This window comes from Symphalangus syndactylus, chromosome 22 (genome assembly GCF_028878055.3).
Source record: "Symphalangus syndactylus isolate Jambi chromosome 22, NHGRI_mSymSyn1-v2.1_pri, whole genome shotgun sequence".
Taxonomy (NCBI): Eukaryota; Metazoa; Chordata; class Mammalia; order Primates; family Hylobatidae; genus Symphalangus; species Symphalangus syndactylus.
In genome coordinates this window covers 15534412-15553611 of record NC_072444.2, presented here as the reverse complement: position 1 = coordinate 15553611, position 19200 = coordinate 15534412, and the positions used below count along the sequence as shown (strand labels likewise).

The window sequence follows — 19200 nt, the reverse complement described above, 5'->3', positions numbered from 1 at the left end:
TGTCCCAGCAAGGACACACACAAATGACTTTAATATTAATGGCCCATTTGTAGCCTCCCTTTATACTTTCAGCTACAACTGAAAAAGATGCAACATAGAGAATAATATAGCAGAGACTCAGATAGGTATCCTCCCTTCAGAATTAACAAATTTCACATTTTGCTTCATATTCTAAAAAATATTAATTACAATCATTCACTAAAAAAAATCAAGAGATCTATAATTTTTTAGATCCAGCCTGTCGCCCAGGCTGGAGTGCAGTGGCACAATCCTGGCTCACTGCAACCTCCGCCTCCCAGGTTCAAGCGATTCTCTTGCCTCAGCCTTCCGAGTAGCTGGGACTACAGGCACCCACCACCATGCCTGGCTGATTTTTTTTGTTTTTGAGATGGAGTCTCGCTCTGTTGCCCAGGCTGGAGTGCAGTGGTGTGATCTCAGCTCACTGCAACCTCTGCCTCCCGGGTTCAAGCGATTCTCTTGCCTCAGCCTCCCAAGCAGCTGGGACTACAGGTGCATGCCACCACGCTCAGCTAATTTTTGTTATTTTTAGTAGAGACGAGGTTTCACCACGTTGCCCAGGCTCGTCTCGAACTCCTGGCCTCAAGTGATCCACCCGCCTTGGCCTCCCAAAGTGCTGGGATTACAGGCGTGAGCCACTGTGCCTGGCCAGGATCTATAAATTTGGAAAGGAGATTTTATATCTTATAAAGGGTTACAGCCTGCATGGTGGCCGTGCTGACAGGCTGGGAAGTGTAGCCTCCTGCAGAGACGAGAAACAGGCACTCCAAAGGAGGAGGGATTAGAGTGGAAGCTTGAAGCTGAAAGAGTTGGCTAAACATACATATTCAACAGGTTATAGAAGGAGCTGTGGGCTGGGCGCAGTGGCTCATGCCTGTCATCCCAGCACTTTGGGAGGCTGAGGCACTGGATTACTTGAGGTCAGGAGTTCATGACCAGCCTGGCCAACATGGTGAAACCCCGTCTCTACTAAAAAATGCAAAAATTAGGCAGATGTGGTGGTGGGTGCCTGTAATTCCAGCTACTCGGGAGGCTAAGGCAGGAGAATTGCTTGAACCTGGGAGGTAGATGTTGCAATGAGCTGAGATCGTGCCATTGCACTCCAGCCTGGGTGACAAGAGCAAAACTCCTTTTCAAAAAAAAAGAAGGAGCTGTAAATATTAACAAAGGGGGTCCTGACACATGTGTACTGAGCAAACGTATGTTACATGTGTCCCATGTTCACTGTGGGGTGGAGACTTGACATTTAAATGCATTACTGCTGGGCATGGTGGCATGTGCCTATAGTCCCTGCTACTCAGGAGGTGGAGACAGGAGGATAGCTTGAAGCTAGGAGTTCAAGGCTGCAGTGTACTTTGATTGCACCTGTGAATAGCCGCTGCACTCCAGCCTGGACCCCATCTCTTTTTTTTTAAGCACGAAAACAAGACCCTGTACATCAAAAGGTGAAGCAGGAACGTGAAGGCACTCAAGTGCAGCTTCTGTAAACCAGACAGAACCAGTCCATGGTCTGTGGTCTTATCAGGAGAAAGTTACTGAAATCTGTGTCCTGACCAATCAAAGCTGTAGTTGTGGCTTTGGAGCAGAAGCAGGGGGTCTGTTAGGGTCTGGTGGTGGATGAGCTGCAGTTGTTTTAATATTATTGATCTCAAAGCCAGTGCCTGTTGAGCTGCTAGAGAAAAGGAAAAATCTCAGGCAGCTGGGAGCGGTGGCTCATGTCTATAATCCCAGCACTTTGGGTAGGAGGACTGGAGGACTGCTTGAACCCAGGGGTTTGAGACCAGCTTGGGCAACATGGCAAAACCCCATCTTAGCTGGGTGGGGTGGCACATGACTGTAGTCCAGCTACTTGGGAGGCAGAGGTGGGAAGATCACTTGAGCCCGAGAGGTTGAGGCTGCGGTGAGCTGTGATGTACCACTGTACCACTCCAGCCTGGGTGACAGATTGAGACCTTGTCTCCAAAAAAAAAAAAAAAAAAGAAAGAAAGAAAAATCTTGTGGCAGTTAGAACATAGTTTATTTTTTTAAGTGTAGGGGTGTAGGGGTCTTAACCCTTATCTGGCATGACCTTAGCTCTTGTTATAATTTGGTATCTTACTGCCACTGAGAATCTGTTCTGTCAGTTGTATGATCTCTATTTTAACATTAATTTTTTTTTGTGGGGTCGGGGACGGAGTCTCACTCTGTCACCCAGGCTGGAGTGCAATGCTGCGATTTCGGCTCATTGCAACCTCTGCCTCCTGGGTTCAAGTGATTCCCTTGCCTCAGCTTCCTGTGTAGCTGGGATTACAGGCGTGCGCCACCACGCCTGGCTAATTTTTTGTATTTTTAGCAGAGATTGGGTTTTGCCATGTTGTCCAGGCTGGTTTCAAACTGCTGACCTCAAGTGATCCGCCCACCTTGGCCTCCCAAAGTGCTGGAATTATGGGCATAAGCCACCACGCCCGGCCTAATTTTTAACATTAATGCTGGTCAGTTGTGTCTACACCACCAAAAGGAAGTCTAATGAGGTGTGTCTGACCTCCCATCCTGTCATGGCTGGGAACTCAAATTTTAAGGTTTCTCTGGGGTCCTCTTGGCCAAGAGGAGGCCCATTCAGTGGTTGAGAGGGCTTAGGATTTTATTTTCAGTTTTCACAGTTAAGGTGGAAGCGCCTTTGTATTCTTCCCAAAAGTCATCACCGTGATGGACAGAGGATTTTTATCCATCAATTACTGCTTTTGCTTTTGGACACATCATAAGATACCTCTTTCTTGCCCCCTTAAAGTTAGGTTTGGGCCAGGCACAGTGGCTTACACCTATAATCCCAGCACTTTGGGAAGCCAAGGTGGGAGGATCACTTGAGCCTGGGCATCCAAGATCAGCCGGGGAGTTCAAGGCCAGCCTGGGCAACATAGTGAGAGCCGTCTCTACAAAAAGTAAAAAATTAGCCAGGCATGGTGGCACATGCCTGTAGTCCCAGCTACTTGTGAGGCTGAGGTAGGAGGGTCACTTGAGCCAAGGACATTGAGGATTGAGTGAGCCATGATAATGCCACTGCACTCCAGCCTGAGTGACAGAGGGAGACTCTGTCTTAAAGAAAATAATAACAATACATCTGTCACCTTGGCTGGATGGGATGGCTCATGCCTGTAATGCCAACACTTCGGGAGGCCAACGCAGGAGGATTGCTTGAGCCCAGGAGTTTGATACCAGCTTGGACAATATAATGAGACTTCGTCTCCACTAAAAGTAAAATAAAAAATTAAGCTAGGCACGGTGGCATCTGACTGTAGTCCCAGCTACTCGGGAGGCTACAGTGGGAGAATTGTTTCAGCCTGGGAGGTTCAGGCTTCAGTGAGTGGTGCTCACACACTGTATTCCAACCTGGGTGACAGAGTGAGACCCTGTCTACCTGGGAAAAAAAAAAAAAACAAAAGTTGGGTCTGGCCATTAGGCTTGCCAAGGTGAAATATTGAGAGACAAAGCAATTTGTCAGGCTCTCATTATCTCTGCCATGACATCTGGTTGTTGCTGGTCAGCCTGGTCCCAGAGTGAGATGTGAACTAGAGACTCTGCCAACCCCTGATGGACATGTAGCCCAACCATGAAATAAACTCTGTTATAAGCCACTAAGACTGGGTGTTATTTATCACAGAGGCATGGACCTAACCTATCCTGACTGATAATATGAGTTTGGTGTTTGTCCTTCTATTCTGTGCTGTTATATTTTTATCATATATATAAATATACAAAACCAATATATTGCATTGTTTTGGTTTTTAAAAATACATGCACAGCTTCATGCTGTATGGACTGTCCTGCAAATTGCTTCTTTCACTCAATGTTGTGGGTTTTTGTTTTTGTTTTTGTTTTTTTTGAGATGGAGTCTCATTCTGTCACCCAGGCCAGAATGCAGTGGTGCCATCTCGGCTCACTGCAACCTCCATCTCCCGGGTTCCAGTGATTCTCCTGGCTCAGCCTCCTGCGTAGCTGGTACTACAAGTGCCCACCACCATGACCAGCTAATATATATATATATATATTTAGTAGAGATGGGGTTTCACCATGTTGGCCAGGGTGGTCTCGAACTCCTGACCTCAAGTGATCTGCCTGCTTCAGCCTCCGAAAGTGCTGGGATTATAGGCATGAGCCACCCCGCCCGGCCTTAATGTTGTGTTTTTGAGGTCTATCCATGCTGTTTTATATATCTCTAGTTCATTGCTGCTGTTTGTAGCATATCCCATTGCCTAAATTTTTATTATTCTTTATTCCTTCCTCATGGATATTTAAAGCAGAGCTAATTTTTTGTGATTGCAAACAGTGCTTCAGTGGATGTCCTTGGACATGTCTCCTGGTGCACATGTGGGAGAGTTTCTCTAGGGTATATTCCAAGAAATGGACTTGCTGACTGGGAGGACATGCTCATTTTCAACTTTACCAATTGCCAGATTGCTCTCCAAAGTGACTGTGTCAACAATACTCCTTCAAATTCTCTTTTTTTTTTCTTTTCCCATCCACTGCCCCCACACATTACAAACTTGCCCCATTTTTCTCCTAAACCACTTCTGGCATCTCAGCCCTCCCCTACAACTCTCTTCTAGTCCTTACTCTCACTCCAGCTTTTTTTTTTTTTTTTTTTTTTTTTGAGATGGAATCTCTGTCTCCTAGGCTGGAGTGCAGTGGCACGATCATGGCTCACTGCAACCTCCACCTCCTGGATTCAAGTGATTCTCCTGCCTCAGCCTCCCAAGTAGCTGAGATTACAGGCACGCGCCACTGCGCCTGGCTAATTTTTTTGTATTTTTAGTAGAGACAGGATTTCACCATGTTAGCCAGCCTGGTCTTGAACTCCTGACCTCAGGTGATCTGTCTGTACACTCCAGGTCTTGCAAAGCCTGAGAACTGGTATGGCAAGGACAGAGCGAGAGCAGGGAAGACATAGAGTCAAGCTGAGCAGAGAGTTCCACATCATGGGAGTGATGGGAGGTGGGGAGGAAGTTCTGAAACCACACACATTAATCATTGTTATTGAGTCAGACAGACAGTGCCGGGTGACATGTAACTGTCAGGCATTGCCAAGGCACAGTAGGGTTGCAAAGGCTGAGTGTCCACTTCCTCCCAATGAGTCAGGAAGAACCCTTGGATAATTCTCCAAAATAGTTTCAGAGTAAAGGGCAGTGGGATATATGTAATTTCATAATGTGGCTGGTCAGCGGGCCCCCAAGGGACCTCTACTCATCCTCAGAGGGAGGCTGGGAGCTGTGATGACCCAGTTCTCTCCACACATGGGCAGCAGAGAGTCAGGGAATCTTGCCTAAAACTGCCAACAATTCAGTTTTCCTTTATTCAAATCTCCAAGTCTTAACAATTCAAGTCTTTTAAAACCCATATAGTCAATAACTTAATTCTTTGAATAATGATTAGAATGTCAAGGCCAATAATTTTTTGCTTTTGATTTCTAAATTGTGAAAAGCCAACAATTCATTTTTCAAGAAGGCACAATGTCAATACTTCAATTCCCTTTTTTTTTTTTTTTTTTGAGCGGAGTCTCACTCTGTCACCCAGGCTGGAGTGCAGTGGTGCAATCTCGGCTCACTGCAACCTCCAGCTCCCAGGTTCAAGCGATTCTCCTGCCTCAGCTTCCTGAGTAGCTGGGATTACAGGTGCCCACCACCACACCTGGCTAATTTTTGTATTTTTAGTAGAGACGGGGTTTCACCATGTTGGCCAGGCTGGTCTTGAATGCCTGACCTCGTGATCTGCCTGCCTCAGCCTCCCAAAGTGCTGGGATTACAGGCATGAGCCACTGTGCCTGGCTGGTTTGTAGAATTCTTTATCTATTCTGGACATAGGTCAGATGATTGAGATCAAATGTGAATCTGGGCTGGGCGCAATGGCTTGCACCTGTAATCCCAGCACTTTGGGAGGCTGAGGCAAGTGGATCACTTGAGGTCAGGAGTTCAAGACGAGCCTGGCCAACAGGGTGAAACCCTGTCTCTACCAAAAATTTAAAAATTAGCTGGGTGTAGTGGCACGTACCTGTAGTCTCAGTTACTCAGGAGGTTGAGGTAGGAGAATCGCTTGAACCTGGGAGGTGGAGGTTGCAGTGAGCCAAGATCATGCCACCGCACTCCAGCCTGGGACACAGAGCAAGACTCTGTGTCAAAAAAAAAAAAAAAAACGGTGAGGCCGGGCGCAGTGGCTCATGTCTGTAATCCCAGCACTTTGGGAGGCTGAGGTGGGTGGGTCACCTGAGGTTGGGAGTTTGAGACCAGCCTGACCAACATGGAGAAACCCCATCTCTACTAAAAATACAAAATTAGCTGGACGTGGTGACAAATGCCTGTAATCCCAGCTACTAGGGAGGCTGAGGCAGGAGAATCGCTTGAACCTGGGAGGTGGAGGTTGCAGTGAGCCGAGATCGCACCATTGCACTCCAGCCTGGGCAACAAGAGCAAAACTCCGTCTCAAAAAAAAGTGAATCTGTCAAACTTTCTTTTGTCAATTAACATCAAAGACGTAGTCCTATCCCAGCACTTTGGGAGGCTGAATTAGCTGGGCGTGGTGGTGGGTGCCTATAATCCCTGCTACTCTGGAGGCTGAGGCAGGAGAATTGCTTGAACCAGGAAGGTAGAGGTTGCAGTGAGTCAAAATCACGCCACTGCACTCCAGCCTGGGCCACAGAGCGAGACTCCGTCTCAAAGGAAAAAAAAAAAAAAGACAGTGCTGAGAAATCTCGTTCTCTGCCTGGCCAACATGGTGAAACCTCATCTCTACTAAAATACAAAAATTTGCTGGGCATGGTGGCGGGCACTTGTAATCCCGGCTACTCGGGAGGCTGAGGCAGGATAATTGCTTGAACCCAGGAGATGGAGGTTGCAGTGAGCCGAGTTTGCACCATTGCACTCCAGCCTGGGCGACAAGAGTGAAACTCCACCTAAAAAAAAAAAAAAAGAAATCTCATTCTCTAAAATCAGAGACTGTCAGAAAGTTTGCTGTTTGAAATCACATCAGTGAGAGCAGAACATCCCACACTTCTCTAGTGAGTCAGAAGAGCCAGGTTTGATACAGAGACATAGCCTGTATCTACCCAGATGCAGAGCTTCAGATAAAGGGTTTTTGGACACAGTCTATATTTGTCTTACCTTTGTGGTGTCCACGGAAACAAGACTCTGATTCTCAGCCCACGCCAGATGTTAACCCCTTTACACATTGCCAGCTCTGCTTTGCGCCTATCAACACGGCTTCATTTCAATTTCACCTAAACTCCAACCTCCCCCAAATCCTATGATAATCCCATTTCTTCCTTTGTTTGGTGAGACCCTCCACAGTTTCTCTGGTGTGTTGTCTCTCTTGCTACATCAAGTTAATAAGCCTAATTTTGTTAAACTACAGCTATATCCCTAGTGGTCTTTATCAGATTGGATTTGTCATAAAATTCAGGCTTTCTCTTTTCTTTTTTTTTCTTTTGAGATGGAGTCTTACTCTGTTGCCCAGGCTGGAGTGCAGTGGTACCATCTTGGCTCACTGCAACCTCTGCCTCCCGGGTTCAAGCAATTCTTCTGCTTCAGCCTCCCAAGTGGCTGGGGTCACAGGCATGCACCACCGCACCCAGCTAATTTTGTATTCTTAGTAGAGATGGGTTTTCATGGCCAGGCGCAGTGGCTCACGCTTGTAATCCCAGCGCTTTGGGAGGCCGAGGTGGGCGGATCACGAGGTCAGGAGATCGAGACCACGGTGAAACCCCGTCTCTACTAAAAATACAAAAAAAAAAAAAAAAATTAGCCGGGTGTGGTGGCGGGCGCCTGTAGTCCCAGCTACTTGGAGAGGCTGAGGCAGGAGAATGGCGTGAACCCGGGAGGCGGAGCTTGCAGTGAGCCGAGACTGTGCCACTGCCCTCCAGCCTGGCTGACAGAGCAAGACTCCGTCTCAAAAAAAAAAAAAAAAAAAAAAAAAGAGATGGGTTTGCACCATGTTGCTTAGGCTGGTCTTGAACTCCTGACCTCAGGTGACCCATCCACCTCAGCCTTCCAAAGTACTGGGATTACAGGCATGAGCCACCATGCCCAGACCATTTTTCTTTTTTTTGAGACTGAGTTTTGTTCTATCCGCCCAGGCTGGAATGCAGTGGCTCAATCACAGTTTACTGCAGCCTCAATCTTCTGGGCTAAAGTGATCCTCCCACTTCAGCCTCCCAAGTAGCTGGGACCACAGATGTGCACCACCACGCCAGGCTGATTTTTTAAAAATTTCTATAGAGATGGGTCTCACTATGTTGCCTTGGTTGGTCTCAAACTCTTGGGCTCAAGGGATCCTCCTGCTTCAACCTCCAAAAGTGTTGGCATTGGCCGGGCGCGGTGGCTCATGCTTGTAATCCCAGCACTTTGGGAGGCCAAGGCGGGCGGATCACGAAGTCAGGAGATCGAGACCACAGTGAAACCCCGTCTCTACTAAAAATACAAAAAATTAGCCAGGCGTGGTGGCGGGTACCTGTAGTCCCAGCTACTCGGAGAGGCTGAGGCAGGAGAATGGCGTGAACCCGGGAGGCGGAGCTTGCAGTGAGCCGAGATTGCGCCACTGCACTCCAGCCTGGGTGACAGAGCGAGACTCCGTCTCAAAAAAAAAAAAAAAAGTGTTGGGATTACAGGTGTGAGCCACCACGCCTAGCTGCTCTGTTCCTTTACTCACTCATTGATTCATTCATTGTTTGTCCAGCCTATGCTCAGTTTGTTGTTGTTGTTCATTTTTTTTGAGATGGAGTTTCACTCTTCTCGCCCAGGCTGGAGTGCAATGGCCTGATCTCAGCTCACTGCAACCTCTGCCTCCCAGGTTCAAGCAATTCTCCTGCCTCAGCCTCCTGAGTAGCTGGGATTACAGGCGCCTGCCACCATGCCCAGCTAATTTTTGTATTTTTAGTTTCGCCATGTTAGTCATGGCTGGTCTCGAACTCCTGACCTCAGGTGATCCGCCCACCTCGGCCTCCCAAAGTGCTGGGATTACAGGTGTGAGCCACTGCGCCTGGCTCCTATGCTCAGTTTTAAGTACTGGGGTCATAGTGGTCCTTAGCTTTGTGGACCCTGCCTCTAGTGGATGAGATAGAAAATAACTAGGTAATTACAAAAGCAAAATAACAGGTTATAAAGGAATTGGAAGGGTGCCCAGGGTCGGGGGATAGAGGAGGTGGGCAGAAAAGGAGACACTACAGTTGAACTGGAACCTGGGTGAACAGATCTCAGGAAAGAGCACTGCAAGCAGAGATCAGCAAAAGAAGTGAGGATGAGGCCGGGTGCGACGGCTCACGCCTGTAATCTCAGCACTTTGGGAAGCTGAGGTGGGTGGATCGCTTGAGGTCAGGAGTTCGAGACCAGCCTGGGGAACATGGCAAAACCCTGTCTCTACTAAAAATACAAAAATTAGCTGGACACGGTGGTGCAAGTCTGTAATCTCAACTACTTGGGAGGCTGAGGCAAGAGAATCACTTCAACCCAGGAGGTGGAAGTTGCAGTAAGCCGAGATCATGCCACTGCATTCCAGCCTGGGTGACAGAATGAGACTCTGTCTCGAAAAAAGTCCGGGCATGGTGGCTCACACCTGTAATCCCAGCACTTTGGGAGGCCGAGGTGGGCGGATCACCTGAGGTCAGGAGTTTGAGACCAGCCTGGCCAATATGGCGAAACCCCATCTCTACTAAAAGTACAAAAAAATTAGCCGGGTGTGGTGGCTCGTGCCTGTAATCCCAGTTACTTGGGAGGCTGAGGCAGGAGAATCGCTTGAATCCGGGAGGCAGAGGTTACAGTGAGTCGAGATCACACCATTGCACTCCAGCTTAGACAACAAGAGTGAAACTCCGTCTCAAAAAAAAAAAAAAAAGAAGTGAAGATGAGCTTGTCAGATTTGCAAAATAACCAGAAGGTCAGTGTTCTCGGAGCAAACTGAGTGAGCAGGAGGGTGGGGAAAGATGAAGCACAAAGGCTGAATTTTACCTGGGATGACAAAATAATCTTACACAAGCCTAAACGTATATACTTTCACATAAATTTATGTACCTATGAAATTGGAGTTGCTCTGGGACTCAGGTGGCATCCTTGCCCCAACCCCTGCTGTTTTCTGAAGCATTCCTAAGGAACCTTAGAGTGTGGGAGAGAGAAACAGCTGGAAGTCCTTAACCTAGTCCAACCCTTTTATTTTACAATTAGGGAAACCTAAGCTGAGAGAGAAGATGGAAACCTGGTTGTAGGAGTGAGTGGGGAAGTGTTCACGGTCATTCTGGTAGGTAGGAGTAGGGCCAGAGCAAGGAGTCCTGGTTTGTGAACCACCAGCTGGCCGTCTAGGAGTTTACAGACCAGCAGTGGCAGTGTAGACAAAGGGCGTATCTCCGTTTCCCTAAGGACATTGGCTCTGGAGCAATAACCCAGCAATGGGGGCTTTGGGGTGTCCCTCTTAATCCGGTAGCTCAGCCCATTCGGATACGCCAGCTGGAAAGAGAGAGGGATAAGTCAACTGAGTACCTCTCTCTAATAGCTCAATCCCTCCCCTTCAGGGTTAAGATCGCGGCTGCAGTGGTTAGCATCTCTGCTTCCTCTAGCCGGCTGTGTCATTGAACCTGTGTGATCAGACGCAAACCATATCAGTATGACTTCAAAGCTTCATTTTTGAGATGGAGTCTTGCTCCCTCGTCCGGGCTGGAGTGCAGTGGCGCAATCTCGGCTCACTGCAACCTCCGCCTCCTGGGTTCAAGAAATTCTCCTGTCTCAGTCTCCCGAGCAGCTGGGACTACAGGCGCCTGCCAGCACGCCCGGCTAATTTTTGTTATTTTTAGTAAAGTCTGGGTTTCACCTTGTTGGTCAAGCTGGTCTCGAACTCCTGTGACCTCAGGTGATCCGCCCGCCTCTGCCTCCTAAAGTGCTGGGATTACAGGCGTGAGCCACCGCGCACGGCTAAAGCTTCAGTTCTTAACCATCAGGCGACAGTGCGTAGTCTGGTAGCAACTGGAAAAGTCCTGCTGAGATTTAGCCTCCCATACACACAGTCCCACTCCGACAGGCTGTATCAACCCCCCACGGCCATATGCCCACTGCTGTTTGCGTACAATGAGGCGGGACCTATAGACTGTATCCACTGACTCATCTGGAGTGATTCCGCGGGGCGCCAATACAAGGACCACTGTCTCCAAACAGCAGCTAGCCACCCCTCTCTCTTGGTTTCCTTCCTTTGAGTGGTGCAAAGGCTTAAGGGTGTAACCTCAGAATGGGGCCCTGACTCAGCTGTGGGCGAGCTCCTAGAGTATCTTAATTCCTGCGTCATCTCTTTCCATTTTGCAGTTGGGCAAACTGCGGCTCAGAAAGACAAAGAACTTCTCCGGAGCGAAAAAGCTGCTTAGAATGTATCCAAAACTCCGCACGGTAAGGACTGAGGACGGTCAAAACACCACCTAGAGTTAAAACCATGAAGCTGCGGAGTACCGCGGAGGCTAGAGAGACCCGGCCCCCCCCCCCCCCACCTTCCAAACTATGCCCCTCCTTTTAACTTCCGGGCGGGGCATGACTTCCGGTTCCCGCGCGGCGCTCCAAAGCTCGGGAAGTGGTGGTCTCCCTTTCCCGGAGTCATTTGTGGGAGTTAGGGTCTTATCCTGATCTTCCCTCGTCCCCCGCTCCCCCGTCCTCCGAGGTGGCAGCTGCGTAGGTGAACCTTCCCCCTGTCCCCTTCCTTCTCCTTCCTACCCCGCGTACGCTTGCTCGCGGCCACAGTGGCTGCCTGCCCCAGGAGCGGGGAGTCCCTGCGTTTGGGGTAGGGAAATGACTGAAATGTGGGGCCTGCGGGCTCCTCTGGCTGACTTGGACCTCACTGCAGCTCTGGAGGTGGACTTCGTCCTGGGACCCTAGAAGCCCATTTCCGCACTCTGGCCTAGGCCTTCGGAGCCGCGGCAGCATAGTGGGAGGAGTCGGGCTCAGCTCCCCGCCACCACAACCGGGATTATTTTTATCGGTTGAGTCATCGCACTACCTTTCATCCTTGTGGCTTTGGGCAAGTCCCCTCCCTCCGAGCCTCACTTTGCTTATCTGTGAATGGAAGTAACAGTGTCTACCCCATGGGCTATCGGGAGGATCAGTTGTGAGGGAATGCAGTGTGGGGTGTCTGGCCGGCAGAATTCCACAAATGATAGCAGCGGTTGATGTCACTGGAGGTTCCTGGGGCAGTAATTTATCAAGAGTTTATGATCCTGAACTAAGGATCATACGGAGGAGGATCCATGTTATCTATCTATAACGTTCGGCACAATGTTAGATAGGAAGTAAGGGCGCAGTGCACTGGAGTTATTTTTTCTTTTTTTTGAGACGGAGTCTCGCTCTGTCACCCAGGCCGGAGTTGCAGTGCCACGATGTCGCCTCACTGCAACCTTCTCCGCCACATGGGTTCAAGCGATTCTCCTGCCTCAGCCCCTCGAGTAACTGGGATTACAGTCTTACGTCACCACGCTTGGCTAATGTTTTCCATTTTTAGTAGAGACGGTTTCACCATGTTGGCCAGCCTGGTCTTGAACTCCTGATCTCAAGTGATCCACCCGCCTTGGCCTTCCAAAGTGCTGGAATTACAGGCATGAGCCACTGTGCCTGGCCTGGAGTTATTTTTTCTCACTGGGTTTTTGAGCAAAGACAAGGAGTTATTAACTGGTGAGGCTAAGTTTGTGTTTGGTAAGTCGTCTTCTGAAGCTGATAGGATTTATAAGCCGGGTAAATTGTGGTGCTGGTTCATCTTTGAGAGCCAGCCTTAAGAATTGGCCCACTGACTGCCGAGCGTGGTGGCTCACGTCTGTAATCCCAGCACTTTGGGAGGCCGAGGCGGGTGGATCACCCGAAGTCAGGAGTTTGAGACCAGCCTGGTCAACATGGTGAAACCCCGGTCTCTACTAAAAACATAAAAATTAGCCAGGTGTGGTGGTGGGCGCCTGTAATCCCAGCTACTCGGGAGGCTGAGGCAGAGAATTACCTGAACCCAGAAGGCGGAAAGGTTGCAGTGAACCGAGATCACACTACTGCACTCCAGCCTGGGCGACAGAGTGAGACTGTCTCAAAAAAAAAGAGGCCCACTGATAGTCTGTTCCTAGAAACGTGGGCTGTAAAGACGTTGGGTGCTGGGAGCTAGAAGAAGTAATAAAAGGGTGTTTTCCTAAGTGGGTTAGGAGTTTTCACTCAGAAAGGTTTTTGGGCAGGAGGGGAAAGCCTGAGAAGTTTTCTTCCTCTTGTTACAAAAGTAATACATGTGTGTAGTTAGAAAATAATGCAGAAAGATGTAGAATGAAAAGTGTTTCCCCCGTCTACTGTTTCTGCCCTTCAGAAGTAAATACAATTAATTTCTTTGATAACTTTCTATTATTTGGATATATCAGGTTTTATTTGCCTGTATGTATGTATTTTTAATTTCCTCAGGTGGGGGGGTCATACTACACATCAATCGGGAGCTTAGTCATGTTGTGATATGGACAGCTTTCTTTCCAGTACTCATAAGCCTGCTTCACTTTTTACATGGCGACACCACTGAGTGGTTGACTGTACTTCAATCATTTCCCTGTTGATGGTCACTTAGGTTGTTCCCAAGATTTTGCTTTCCCACAATGTTTCACCCAACCTGTCTTGAATGAAATATTTTAGTCCAAGTCACCCCTAAGTGATTCTGCTTTTCCGTACTCACCACCCTAGGTTAGTAACAGCTTACTTTGGGGGATGAGCACACCTTATTAACTGAGAAAAAACCAAGATAATATGAGAAGAATTGGTGTACTCCCAAGAATATCCAAGCTGCTGGGTCTAGAATCAATTAAAGTCTCCTAAGAAATGGGTCAGGGAACCTTTAGAGAAGGGAAGACTAGGTGCTGGGTGCATGGCAGCTAGTCAGCATTAGTGATTGTTGGCTTCTGTCAGTTGTTGCCCAGGAAACGGATTTGAGAGATTCTCTGAGGTGGAGGGATTTTAAATGTCAACTCTCCTGCTATGTATTATATGTCTGGAAGGGATTAGTTCTTTGAGGGAGGACAGTATTAAAGAAAACAATGGGCCAGGCACGGTGGCTCACACCTGTAATCCCAGCACTTTGGGAGACCGAGGCAAGGCGGGTGGATCATGAGGTCAGGAGATCAAGACCATCCTGGCTAACATGGTGAAACTTCGTTTCTACTAAAAATACAAAAAAAATTAGCTTGACCTGGTGGCACGCGCCGTAGTCCCAGCTACTCAGGAGGCTGAGGCAGGAGAATTGCTTGAACCTGGGAGGCAGAGGTTGCAGTGAGCCGAGATTGTGCCACTGCACTCCAGCCTAGGCAACAGAGCAAGACTCCGTCTCAAAAAAAAAAAAAAAAAAAAAAGATGATCCTTGAAAAGTGACTGCATCATGGGGCTGTACCCTAATGTGAGAATTAATTTAGTCATTTCTGTTATTTGAACTGTCTTTTGTTTTAAAGTTAATTAATATAGGATGTGTTTTCCTGTAAATAACTCCTCTTTTGAAGTGGGGCCCTAGCCCAAATGAAGCAAAGGCTTTTTTTCTGGCATTTTACAGGTATTTAATTTGCGCCCCGCCCCCCCACCCCCCACGACTATAGCTGGTTTGATAATCCTGGAGCTCTCAAATATCCAAAGGGTTGTAAGTGTACTCTGTTAGGATTTTGACAAGTCCCATACACTGATCAGAGGTGCTTCATTCTTGATCTTAACCTGGGTTTTTTTTTTTTGGAGACGAGGACTCTGTTGCCCAGGCTGGAGTGCAGTGGCGTGATCACAGCTCACTGCAGCCTCTACCTCCTAGGCTCAGGTGGTTCTCCCACCTCAGCCTCCCTAGTAGCTGGGACTATAGGCATGTGCCACCACACCCAGATAATTTTTTTTTTTTTTGTATTTTTTGTAGAGACAGGGTTTTGCCATGTTACCCAGGCTGGTCTCAAATTCCTGGGCTCAAGTGATCCACCTTTTTTTTTTTTTTGAGATGTTGTTTTGCTCTTGTTGTCCAGGCTGGAGTGCAGTGGCACGATCTCGGCTCACAGCAACCTCTGCCTCCTGGGTTCAAGTGATTCTCCTGCCTCAGCCTCCCGAGTAGATGGGATTACAGGCATGCGCCACCATACTCAGCTAATTTTTGTAATTCTAGTAGAGACAGGGTTTCTCCATGTTGGTCAGGCTGGTCTTGAACTCCTGACCTCATGTGATCCACCCACCCTGGCCTCCCAAAGTGCTGGGATTACAGGCGTGAGCCACCATGCCCGGCCATAATTTTTGTATTTTTAGTAGAGATGGGGTTTCACCATATTGGCCAGGCTGGTCTTGAACTCCTGACCTCAGCTGATCCTCCCACCTTGGCCTCCCAAAGTGCTGGGATTACAGGCGTGAGCTACCTCGCCTGGCTTTCTTTTTCTTTTTCTTTTTTTTAAGAGCTCTCGCTGTGTTGCTCAGGCTGGAGTGCAGTGGCTATTCACAGGTGCAATCATAGTGCACTGCTCCTTTGAAGTACTTGTTTGCTGTTCTTTAATCATGATGAAAGAGATGGACGGAGGTAGAAAGTCAGTAGATTAGATATAAATGAACTGACCTTATTCTCCTCTTTTAGCTCTTCTTCATAAATTGCTTTGTAGACATAGCAAATGTTATATAAAAATGGTTGGAGGGGCCGGGCATGGTGGCTCATGCCTGTAATCCCAGCACTTTGGGACGCCGATGGGGGCAGATTACGAGGTCAGGAGTTCGAGACAGCCTGACCAACCTGGTGAAAGCCTATCTCTACTAAAAATACAAAATTTAGCTGGAGGTGGTGGCACGTGTCTGTAATCCCAGCCACTCAGGAGGCTGAGGCAGGAGAATTGCTTGAACCTGGGAGGCGGAGGTTGCGGTGAGCTGAGATCGTGCCATTGCACTCCAGCCTGAACGACAGGGCAAGACACTGTCTCCAAAAAGGAAAAAAAAATGGTTGGAGGAAGCAAACACCCATGATTTTAAAGCCCTCTCCCAAGCAAATCATGTGCGTATGCAATTCTTGTTTCAACATAATGTAAAATACTTCATAGTGAGAGACAAAATGAATGCACGATTCTCTAGCACAGCCAGTATTCTTCAGTCGGCTTTGAGAACCTACATTTCTTATTGTGGTAAACCACTGTCATGTTTTCTCAATTGTGTTAATTGATCTACCAAGAAGAAGACAAAAATAGAGTTTCTAGTAGCTTTATTAAGAAACCCTGTTAAGATTGGAAGGCTGATGGAACCTGGGTCTGGACCAGATCCATGAGATCAGAGTGGTTTAACAGCTTTTATGGTCTGTTTTTGCTGATTCTTACTTTTCTCTTTGTGCCTAGAAGTCTGAAACGTTTTTTCTTAGAGTTCCAGAATGGAGACTGAAGTGTACCCAGAGACACAAAGAAATACAGAAGTCCAGAATGATCAAATGAGATCACTACCCAATGAAATGATGGGCCGAGGAGCCAGAAGTTGTCCTACTACCTGCTTTCCAGGTCCAGGTTCCACGAGAGCCTTCTGGGCTCCCACCAGAGAGCCTCAGTGAAGACTCTGTTGAAGACTTTAAGACCATACTGGAAAGCCTCCCGGCGGAAGTTCAGGAAGTTCTGCTATGAGGATGCAGCTGGCCCCAGGGATGTCCTCAGGCATTCCCAGGACCTTGCTGGACGGTGGCTGAGACTTGATATCCACACAAAAGAGCAGATTGTGGAAATGCTGGTGCAGGAGCAATTCCAGGCTGTCCTGCCTGAGGAGCTCAGAGCTCAAGCACAGAGATGTCAGCCTGGAATCAGAATCACTGGCTAAGTCTTGCTGCTTGCTTCTTGCTCAGCCTACATATGAGAAGTCAACCAAGCGTTCTCTTGGATGCAAGATCCAACTGCACCCATGGGAAATCTGAACTTCCACTTTCTTTGAGCTTGTCTTTGGTTGTAATAAGAATCCATCAAAACCCATGTCTGGATCTCTCTTTGGCTGAGGCAGCTTTATTTTCTACAGAAAGAGTTTCTCTGTCCTCTTGTTAGGACAATCAGCCTGCTGCTTTGGGTTTTTTCCAAGAGCCTATTTTTCATCTGCTGGATGCCTCTTTTTTTTTTTTTTTTTTGCACTTTGTGACATGCTTTAATATATTGTTTTTATGTATCCAAAGAGGTAATCAACTTTAACTTTCAGAATTCATGAATCTTGGTTTGGTGGCATGAATGAAAGCTTATGTAACCCCACCAGTAACTCATTTGGGGTATCCTTGAAATACTAAATTTGTTCCTCAATAAATATGTCCTGTGGTGATTAATCAGGTTAGCGCTTAGTAGTCAGCAATTGGAGACAGGTGAGATAATTATCAGGTGTAGATGAGAGCTAGCGATAAGAACTATGGCTGTGGTGTTTGTTGTGCTGGGAAATAGGAATAGTCCTGTCGTTTGTATTCAAAGTCAAGGTTTAGTTTAGACAGAACTGAGAAAAGGGGTCAAACTGTCATAAGAGGTAAGTAACCTGTACACAGAGCTGTTTGATTGGCTGTTTCACCATGTCCATCACCTTTGTTCTATAGCTTGCCTTTCTGCAAGAGAACTTACTGTAAAGCTCCCAACACTACTGTGTTTTGCTTTTTCAGCAACAGAGGTCATCCTTGTTTTTCTGTGTGTGGAGACCTGTTCTGTGGCTGACAGCTGACGTAGAGCAGTAGCTGTGTCTGTGACAGGCAGGGTAAACAGCAGCTGCCTCCCCAGCACAACCCAGTTCTGAGGAACCTGTCTGCCCCTGTGGCCTGGCTCCGGGACTTGTAGCTCTGCTCCTTCTCTAACAAACTTGGTGCCACTTCAAAAACAGCTTTTGGTATAGGGAGTGGTCAGCTGTATGCTGGAACTCTTGTTGATTCTGCTGGGGTTTGTTGAGTACTTCCTCTGCCTCTGTGACTGTTCTAGAATGGAAATGTAAAACCCACTTTTAAGGAAGTGTGTCATTTTTGAAGAGAGGAAAAAGCATTAAAAATACATTGTTAGAAATGTCGGAGTAAAACCAGCCTTGCTTTTGGTATCTCGTTTTGAAATAACACCAAGATAAAATATTTTTTATTTTTTAAAAAATTACAGGCCGGGCGCAGTGGCTTACGCCTGTAATCCCAGCACTTTGGGAGGCTGAGGCGGGCAGATCACAATGTCAGGAGATCGAGACCATCCTGGCAAACACGGTGAAACCCCGTCTCTACTAAAAATACAAAAAAATTAGCCGGGTGCCCGTAGTCTCAGCTACTCAGGAGGCTGAGGCAGGAGAATGGCGTGAACCTGGGAGGCAGAGCTTGCAGTCAGCCGAGATCGCACCACAGCACTCCAGCCTGGGTGACAGAGCAAGACTCCATCTTAAAAAAAAAAAAAATTATAAGCAGAGGAGAGAGGACAGTCAAGGTGGAGAAGTGACATTTTAATGGAATTTTGGAAGAGGAGTAGATCATTGGACAGAAGGCAAAAGCATGAGAATGCAGTGGCATATAGTGTTCAGGGAATAGTGGCCATAAGATGAGTTAATTATGCTTTCTAGTAACTGTAAGGTAAGCTTTTCTTTTTTTTGAGACGAAGTCTCATACTGTCACCTGGGCTGGAGTGCAAAGGCATGATCTCGGCTCACTTCAACCTCTGCCTGCAGGGTTCATGTGATTCTCCTGCCTCAGCCTCCCAAATAGCTGGGATTACAAGCATCCACCACCACACCTGGCTAATTTTTTGTATTTTTAGTAGAGACGGGATGTTGGCCAGACTGGTCTCGAACTCTGACCTCGTGATCTGCCTGCTTTGGCCTCCCAAAGCTTATACATGTGAACCACCGTGCCCGGCCACTGTAAGGTAAGATTTTCTATCCTTAATTAGAATAGTAAGATGTAACATTGGCAAAGAAGTATCACTGATAGGGTTGTAATATTTTGAATCATTCTGAAGATATTTCCTTTCGTCTGCAGGGATCCGGAACTCCTGGTATTCAGGAATTTCCTGGCCTCCATCAGTTTCTCAGCTGCTTCAGTGATCTAGGATTTGGTCTGCAAGTAAAGGACGTGGCTTTACAGGTGGACTCACAGATTTTATGACACAACAGCTGAGGTTTCTTTCTTTTCTTTTTCTTTTACTTTTTTCTTTTTTTTGAAGAGTCTTGCTCTGTTGCCCAGGCTGTAGTGCAGTGGCACCATCTCGGACTGCAACCTCTGCCTCCCAGG

General features: G+C 47.6%; 2 long non-coding RNA genes across 2 annotated transcripts; one reads left to right on the top strand and one right to left on the bottom strand.

Moving 5' to 3' along the window:
* Window positions 1-10023: 10023 nt before the first annotated feature.
* Window positions 10024-11419, bottom strand: LOC129472366 (uncharacterized). The gene is made up of 2 exons (XR_008653899.2): window positions 10837-11419; window positions 10024-10475 (listed from the first exon to the last, which is right to left on the bottom strand). It is a non-coding gene; the product is annotated as an uncharacterized lncRNA (long non-coding RNA).
* Window positions 11420-11529: 110 nt separating this feature from the next.
* LOC134735629 (uncharacterized) lies at window positions 11530-17289 on the top strand. The gene is made up of 2 exons (XR_010118938.1): window positions 11530-11682; window positions 16337-17289. It is a non-coding gene; the product is annotated as an uncharacterized lncRNA (long non-coding RNA).
* The last annotated feature ends 1911 nt before the right edge of the window (window positions 17290-19200 follow it).